The sequence below is a fragment of the Neophocaena asiaeorientalis genome, unplaced genomic scaffold (assembly GCF_003031525.2).
Source record: "Neophocaena asiaeorientalis asiaeorientalis breed wild unplaced genomic scaffold, Neophocaena_asiaeorientalis_V1.1 scaffold825, whole genome shotgun sequence".
NCBI lineage: Eukaryota > Metazoa > Chordata > Mammalia > Artiodactyla > Phocoenidae > Neophocaena > Neophocaena asiaeorientalis.
The window spans coordinates 222,108-229,109 of NW_020173937.1; the positions used below are offsets into that span (position 1 = coordinate 222,108).

The 7,002-nt window shown below is 57.2% G+C and overlaps 1 protein-coding gene across 3 annotated transcripts in view; it reads left to right on the forward strand.

The window, feature by feature from the left end:
- RASA3 (RAS p21 protein activator 3) overlaps positions 1 to 7,002 on the forward strand; it is an 88,408-nt gene that overhangs the window by 39,472 nt on the left and 41,934 nt on the right. The gene's annotated exons all lie outside the window — the stretch shown is intronic.

Below are 7,002 nucleotides of genomic sequence, written 5' to 3' on the forward strand. Positions count from 1 at the left end.
GCAGGTTCAATCCCTGGTCAGGGAGTTAAGATCCCACATGCCTCGTGGCCATAAAACCAAAACATAAAACAGAAGCAATATTGTAACAAATTCAATAAAGATTTTAAAAAATATATTTTAAAAAACCGAAATCTACCCCAGAGACACAAAGGAATGGAAAGTGTGAGAGAGGTTTAGAGACACAGAAGGTAGAGGGATGTCTGAACACGTCCTGTGGGAATCCCTAAGGCCAGAGACCACGGGTGGAGGTCACAGGAGGTGGTGTCTTAATGCAGCTCAGTTCTTGAGGGGCCGAACCTGGGGCGCAGAGCCCAGTGGCACAAGACTCAGACCCAGATGGCAGCTGCGAGGGTGGAGGGAAGGGGGCATGCCTGGGTGACAAGGAGGGCACTGTGCCCTGGACAGGCCACCAGCACCAGCAGCCGTCAGGGTTCAGTGTTGCCCGCACAGAGCAGCTGCACGCCTTGCTGTGTTACGGCCCTAACTCCCGCATCGTCCTCCAGGCTCAGCATCGCCTGTGAGGGTTGATCATCTGTTTGGCAAAGTTGCTGTAGGAAACAAAGAGCCTACGTCTGATCTCTGGACCTGAGGGAGCCGGCAGGACCTGGTGCCCTGTCTGGGGCTCATAGCCAGAGGGGCCTCGGTGGCCACAGAGGGTCAGTGCCACCCAGCGTGGTCTGTCCTCCCTCAGGCTGGAGTGCAGATAGAGCATGAGGGTGAGAGGGAGGACACACACCCCACTCCCTCCTTTCTCCAGGGGAAGGGGGTCCAGGAATCGGGCTGCGGCCTGGCTCTGTGGGTGTCCCCACGCCCTGGGTCTGCAGAACGCCGCTCACCCATGAGCAGGTGTCACTGTCCCTGCCTTCCTTTCCTGCATGTCTGGCGTGGGACAGTGGGCACTGAGAGGGGACTGCTGTTGCAAATTTACTGGGGGAACCCCCTTGGTCAGACCCTTCGGGGAGAAGGAGGTTTTTCCGGACCGTCTCTCCTCCAGGACGGTGATTCGGGGAAAGCTCTGTCCTCCTGAGAACAGTGTCTTCCTGACGGTGCAAGTGGACGGTGTTCACATTTAACGTTTTACAGCTATAATTTCTAATCATTTAAATGGCAAGTCATCATTTCTTTACCGTTTATTTAAACGGAAAGGCTCTATGAAACTGTTGTCAGGGTCCGGGCGGGATAGCTGCCTGCCTGGGGCCACAGTGCATCTGCGGAGGGCATCCTGGGGTCCCCGGGAGGGCAAAGCAGAGCTGAAGGCTGCCTGTGGAGAAAACCACCGTCCTATCCAGTAAAGGGAGCGCGTTCGTGCTACCGTTAAAAAAAGGAGCTCTTAGGAGCCGGGTCGGCCCAATCGTTTGCAGGCGTATCCCATGAAGTGTCAGCTTTTCATTTCCTTTTGTCCGTGCAAGTGATTATTTCGAGGATGACATTGTCCGCCTCTCCCCTCGACAGGCAGGAAGCGGCTCCTACTCTGACCCTCACTTTCCCCCAGGGCAGCTCTGTTGAGGCTGTGCTGAGCCTCCTGCCTGGACGCCCGCCCATATCCAGCCCAGAAGCCCCTCCCTCCCGCCCCCGTGGGCCTCTGGACCAGACGGCCCTGACCCCGCGACTGTGCCTCCTTGCCTCCCGCAGAGGCGATAAAGGCAAGTTAGAAAGTTGTGTTCACAGTAAGATTCCTTTTTGTTTAAAAAACTGGCATAGCTCTAAAAGTGGTCTGGCATGTGAGGACTTGAACGCCAATGTGGTTATTTTTTCTGGGTAGTGGGATTATGGGCAGTATTTTTGTTCTTTTGTTGGTAGGTTTTGTTTTGTTTGTTTTTGTTTTTTACATAACATTAGAAGTTAGTAAAATAACCGCTTTCTAGAGCACAGTGAGGAAGGAGCTAGCTCATCACCACGCTTATCGATTTGGGTGTCATTCTTGCCAAGAATGAAAGGCTGTTCCCCCGCGGGTGGGCGTGGACTTCTGGTTTGGAATCAGAAGGAGCCTGTGGGTCAGTGACTTGAGAGGGTCTCTCTGTTCCTCCGAGAGATGCAAATTGCTCAGAAAATAGAGCTTTGTGTGGTGGCCTCCGCGGTCTTCGTCTCCGGGAGGGAGAAGTTGTTTGGGGTTAGGGTGTGACAGCACAAGAGGGAGTCTGTGGTTTGGGAAGAAAGACGTCATTTTCTCAGATGTTCTTAATGAAAACCAAGTTGTTGACTAGAAAACACCAACTTTGAGATTATGAGACTGTACAGATAGCATCATCTCTCCTTATGTTTCTTTTCTCTCTAATTTCTCAAGTTAAAGCTTAAAAAGTAAGTCTTTTTGACATAAATGCAGGTCTCAGGCCCAGACGTTCCACACCACCCTTCACCCCAACGGTCCTGGGGAGCTCCAGGTGGGGACCCTTCCACCCGCCGGTCGTGGGGAGCTCCAGGCGGGCGGACCCTTCCCCTCGGTCCTGGGGAGCTCCGGGCAGGGACCCTTCCACACCCCCAGTCCTGGGGAGCTCCAGGCAGGGGAACCCTTCCCCTCGGTCCTGGGGAGCTCCAGGCAGGGACCCTTCCCCCCGGTCCTGGGGAGCTCCAGGCAGGGACCCTTCCCCCCGGTCCTGGGGAGCTCCAGGCGGGGACCCTTCCCCTCGGTTCTGGGGAGCTCCAGGCGGGGACCCTTCCCCCCGGTCCTGGGGAGCTCTCTGGTCCAGGATGGGCTTTCAGCTCGGAGCATCCCCCCGACATCGGGCTCCAGTCCTCACTGAGCCCCTAAATCTCAGGATGTGGGGCTTCTCACAGGGCTTCCCAGATGCCCAGCTGACCGCCGTGCCCAGGCCCAGGTAAGGCTGGGACCCTGCAGGGAGAGACCACCCTGCAGGGAGAGACCCTGGGCCTGCCCTGTCCACCCTCCCTGAGTAGACAGTCAATCCCCTTGGAGCTGTGGGCTGGGCAGTTTGGGTGTCGGGATGCTGTGGTTAATGGGTTCCTCTGCGGTCCCCAAAAGCTCCTCAGGCTGCTGGCCCCCTCACGCCCCCAGGCTTCTCCCTGACACCCTCCTTCCCTTGGGGCCTTTCTGAAGGTTCTGGAGTCCGGGGGCTTCAGTTACCTTAAGAAGCGTGGCCAGGCCTTAAAAGGACAGTCCGGGTGTGAGTTGTTGGTGAGGACACGTGATTTCTCTGGGGGGAGGTGGGGGAGCGGAGGGGCTGCACGTGGGAGTCCCGTGTGGGGTGCACCCCATGTGAGCAGATGGGGAAACTGAGTCTGGAAGAAGTGAGGAACCCACCAAGGCCACGTGGCCGTCCACCCTGGGCTGCTCAGGCCAGGACAACGGGCTGCAGGTCACCCATGAGGGCCGGGCTCCGGCACAGACATGTGGCTGTGCTTCTGGAAGAGCGTGTTGCTGGCCCTGTAGGCGGGCGCCCTGGGTGCCCTTGTGCCCTGTGATCCAGCCTTGTCCCGCGGGCCAAGACTGGCCCAGGTGGGGTCCAGGCGGGGTGCTTCTTCCCCAGCATTTGGAGGAAACTGTGATCTGACCTCCAAGGCTCCTTCCCTGGGAGGGTCAGCTGCATCCCTCCGTTCACATCTGCATGAAGCTGGGGGGCAGGCCCTTGTTTCTCCATCCGCCCTTCACGTGGACGGAGCGGCTTTCTCTCCTGGGAGCCGCCCCTCCCTGTGTTCAGGCCGTGACCCACGACTTGGGGGGAGGCTTCAGCTGAGCACCCGGCCTCCCAGTGAGATGCAGTAGCTTATCGGAAGCCTCAGAGACAAGCTCTCGGGTGCCGAGGGCCGCGCTGCTTTAAAATCGTCATTTAGAGGAAGTGAGGGATAAACCAGACAGGGTTTCTCCTGCTTCTGGGAGCCATGGGCGGTTCACGCCTGGGGTGCGGGCCCTCCCATGCCGGGGTCCCGCGAGCACCAGCCCGTGCGGGGTGCAGGCTGCACGGGTCCCCTCCCTTCCCGACTCTTCTGTGGACGTCTGAATACAGTATTTGGTTTCATGAATTTTAATCCAGGTTTTAGTGAATGGTTTAACCACCTGCACATTTATTAGCTGAATGCAGAGCTGTTCAGAGCCGGCCGGCACCCTTTTCGGAGAACGGGCCCTGCATGCCTGGCTTCCAGCTCTCTCTGGGCCTCGGCGTGGGCCCCGGGTCCCCGCATCTGGGCACCTGGGCTCCGCCAGGGCTGCCCTGTGGCGCGTCCGGGGCTTGCGGGGAGGCTCCCCTCTGTCCCCATGGCTCCCGCGCTCCCCTCCCCCAGATGCTGGGAAACGGATGCTGGCGTTTGCAACATAGGACGCAGCACACAGCACGAAACCGGGGAGAACCTCGCGTCTGGCCCCGGTGGGGGCAGGGCAGTACCAGCCGGGCTCTGGGGGGGCCGGGGAAGGACTCTGCGGTCCTGCGGGGGGTGCCCTGCCGGGACCTCTTGGCTGCACATCTGGGCTCGCGGAGCCAGAAGCCAACAGCTTCACCTGTCGGAGGCTTTTTCTCTTTTCCCAATTCTGTGAAACTGCATTTAAACTTCTCCCTGTAATTAGCGAGGAAAGCGCTCTGGCCGGCCTCAGAGGCCAGAGGCCACGTTTTAATCCCCTTGTCAGATAGTGGTAGTTAAGGCCGTCCAGTCCTTTGGGTGGCATTTTCCCTTTACCTGGACAAGCCTGCAACCGTGCAGGGCATGAATCCTGCCTCTGCTGCTGAGCTGTGCGCAGAGATGCCCAGGCAAAGGTGGCAGCTGGGGGAGCTAGGGTTGTGCAGCCCCTCTGAGTGCCCCAGAAAGGAGAGTCTGTGTTGCAGGCACGTGGGGGGATCTCACCCCACTCCCCACCATCCACAGCTTCCTTTTCTTTTGGAAATACGCTTCCAACTCTGCCCCCTTGAAGAAACACTGCAGGCTTTCCCGTCGACCAAGAAGGGAGTGGCCTGGCCGCGTGCGGGCCCCAGGGGGCACGCCTGTCCCACCCCCAGGATGTCTGCCCTGCTCCCTCACGCCCCTGCGGGCCCTGCTGATGCCAGCCCCGACCTGAGAGATGCCACGATTGGGCTGAGGAGGCCTTTGTGCAGGGACCCCCTGGGCTTCTGGTGGGGACAGCCGGGTCGCCTGCCTGTCCCTGTTCGTGGACGACAAACATATTCCTTGTATGTTGGGCGTCAGGTACTTGTCTTTTACTTTGCAACATAAATGTAAAAGTTCTCAGTGGATTAGTATCCTGAACTTGAAAAGAATGTGAAAAGATGGTCATCTGACAGAAAATGAGCCAGACGTTTCAGCACAAAATGAAACAAAAAGTGCTTACACACACACACACACGACAGATATCCAGCCTCACCTATAATGTAAACTTTTCAAATGAAAGCAGTAGTTTTGGTCACCAGCTTAGCAGAGTTTGTAAACATTGATGGAGACCTTCCTGGAAGGTCCATGGTCCCAGAGCCCAGGATGGAGGACGCCCTCCCACCAAGCAGGCCACCTCGGGGACTGTCCTGAGGACACCAGGGCTAGGGACACTCCCGGTGGTGGACGTGGGGGAGGACTTGCTGTCTGCGTGTTGGAAGGTGTGAGTCCTGCGGTTGTGGTCACTCAGACCTCAGGTGCCGTTTGGCCTTTACTTACTTGGGAAGTGGTCCATGGCCTCATGTTAAAGGAAGAAGCCGACTGTGTATCAGGTTGAAGAATGTAGCCCCGCTTTTATTTAAAAACATGTGTCTTTATTTTTATTCTATATCCATATATCTTCAGAGAAAAAAACCTTAAGCGTGATATGCCCTAGGATGTTAACTCTGTTACTCACGTACTGACATCTTTATGGATTTTGTACATTTTTGGTTTTTGAAAAATAGCTTCGCTGAGATATCATTCACATAGCATATAATGTACCCATTTAAGATGTACGGTTCTGTGGTTTTTATTATATTCAGAGTTGTGTGGCCATCACCACAGTCAATGTTAGAACCTTTTCATCTCCCTAAAGAGAGAGCCATTCCCTTCCCCTGCTCCCCAGCCCCTGGCCACCAGGAATCCACTTTGTCTCCACAGATGAGACAAAGTTCTGGTCATTTCACGAACAGGGAACGGCACCCTGTGTGGCCAGTTGTGTTGGCTTCTCTCGTTGAGCCTCAGCGTCAGAGCTGAAGGCGCCAGTGGGTCAGGGGCTCCGTTCGGTGTGTCCGTCCTCTGTTGATGGACGCTTGGGTTGTTTCTGCTGTAACCTTACACGTACCAGTTTTTGTGTGGATGTGTTTTCATTGCTTCCGGACATACCCCTGGGGGTGGGCTGTTGGGCTATAATGGTTACTCCGGGTTCACCGTTTTGGAAGAGTGATGACCCCGTTTTACATTCCTACGAGCAGCTCAGTTTCTGCACGTCCTCACCTGGGGGAGTGCCTTCTGGGTGCAGGACCGCCCTGTCCCAGGGCTCCTGTGCCTCTGGGGGCCGGGGGTGAGATTTGTGTCCCCCATGTGTAACCGGCTGGCGTCACGGCTCTGTGTCAGGAGGTGGCAGGTGTGGGACTGAAGGTGCTACCCTGTGACCCACCCATGAAGAGGGTCCTCTGAGTGGGGCCTGGGCAGTGTGTTTTCTAGAAACCTCTCCAGGTGATCCTGATTTGCAGCCGAGAGTGGGGACAGTCCCCCGAGATAAAGCCGGGATGGGGGCCAGGCCGTGGGCAGGGACACTGGAGTCAGGACTCGCGTGTGTGGCCGTCTCGGGGGCAGCCCTGGAAACGCCTGCTGTACGTGTGCGCCTTCTCGCGAGGCCTCGGCCGCAGCTCTGACTCCTGGGGGACGTGCCTTTGGGGCTCTGGCCCCCAGGACATGGCGGGGGGAGAGCAGCTGCCTTCTCTGCATGCCTGGACCTCAGGCCAGCATGGTCCCTCTTCCTGCTCTGGACCTAAGCTGGTCAGTAAAACAAGCGAAACCTGTTAGGTGCTTCTGACGGCAGCACCACAGGTGGGCTCGTCCCCCTCCCGAGGGGAGGCTCTGATGCAGCTCCTGCGTACAGGTCCTTCCATGTCTGTCACCTGCCAT